This window comes from Hypanus sabinus, unplaced genomic scaffold, assembly GCF_030144855.1.
Source record: "Hypanus sabinus isolate sHypSab1 unplaced genomic scaffold, sHypSab1.hap1 scaffold_851, whole genome shotgun sequence".
NCBI classification, from domain to species: Eukaryota; Metazoa; Chordata; class Chondrichthyes; order Myliobatiformes; family Dasyatidae; genus Hypanus; species Hypanus sabinus.
Genome location: NW_026781704.1, coordinates 25,138 through 26,334, shown reverse-complemented (window position 1 = coordinate 26,334; position 1,197 = coordinate 25,138).

The following is a 1,197-nucleotide window of genomic DNA, read 5'->3' as shown; positions in this document are numbered from 1 at the left end:
GTGATATCGCGTGGTATGTTAAAAATTTCCATCTTATTTTCCTAATCTATTACCTCTGGGGGGGAATGCTCCACATTAAACTGGGAATATTGCAAGCTAAACAAGCGATCAATTAACAAAATAACTGCCTACAAAATACTCTATTGTTCATAGACTTCAGATTCCGGATTGTTCATTGTCACTCTTCAGTGTCCGGGTGTAAAGGAGGAGGAAATTAATGATACACCGGAATCCGATTCGGCAGAAACAAACACAACAGACACAACGATCACAGAACGGAATAGGGGAAAAACACAATAAATATGTGTCACAGTACAGTATCCGTACCAGACAGTGACGCAGCATGTTAGGAAGCCCGCAAGTCCACATTTCCAGAAGGTCGTGAGCACTATGCTGTGGGTTGGTGCAAGAGAGCGAGAGAAGGAGCGGAAAACAAGGGGTGGGAGAGTACGGGACTGGATAGTTCAGTAGGAGCGATTTATTTTCGACTCCAATCTGTCATTTACCATGAAATGTGACCCACGTTTCACTGCGCCAGTTTTACAAACAAAATCTGTTCTGATTTACTATTTTGTGCCCTTTTCAGAGCACCGTCATTTATCCTGCATCTTTGACCCATCACAAAATGTCCCCGTTCCCCAGCTGCCAATTGTGAAAATCACAGGATTCCCTTTCTCACTCTCTCTCCCTGTCTCTTGCACGTGCTCTGTTCACTACTGCCTCGAACACAAAATTTCACCCGGTCCCCACAACATTTTCCTATGGAACTCTTCCTCCATCCGGCCTTGTGTAGATTCCCCATTTGTTCTCTGCTCCCCGGACAATATCCCAAATCCAGTAGCTTGTTTCACATTTTTATTTTTCCCCTTTCCCCTGCAATATGATCGAACTTGAACGTCAGTGTGCGATGATGCCAAATTTTGCAGGGATTTAATAAATATTGAATTCTTGAAATTGAATATTGCTGTAAAAATCATGTGATAGACAATAGACTTTCAATATTTTAACACGAAATTTTTAACGATACAAAAGAATCCCAAGAATGCATAAAGCTTTCTTCCTTTACTTATAGTTTGCTATTTTCCCGTTCAATGTAAATATGTATTTCACGCCATTTCTCAGTTCCTCTCTGAATTTCCGCTGCGTTAATCCATAGATACATGTGTTTGTGCAGATACTCAGAATCTGCAACATAAA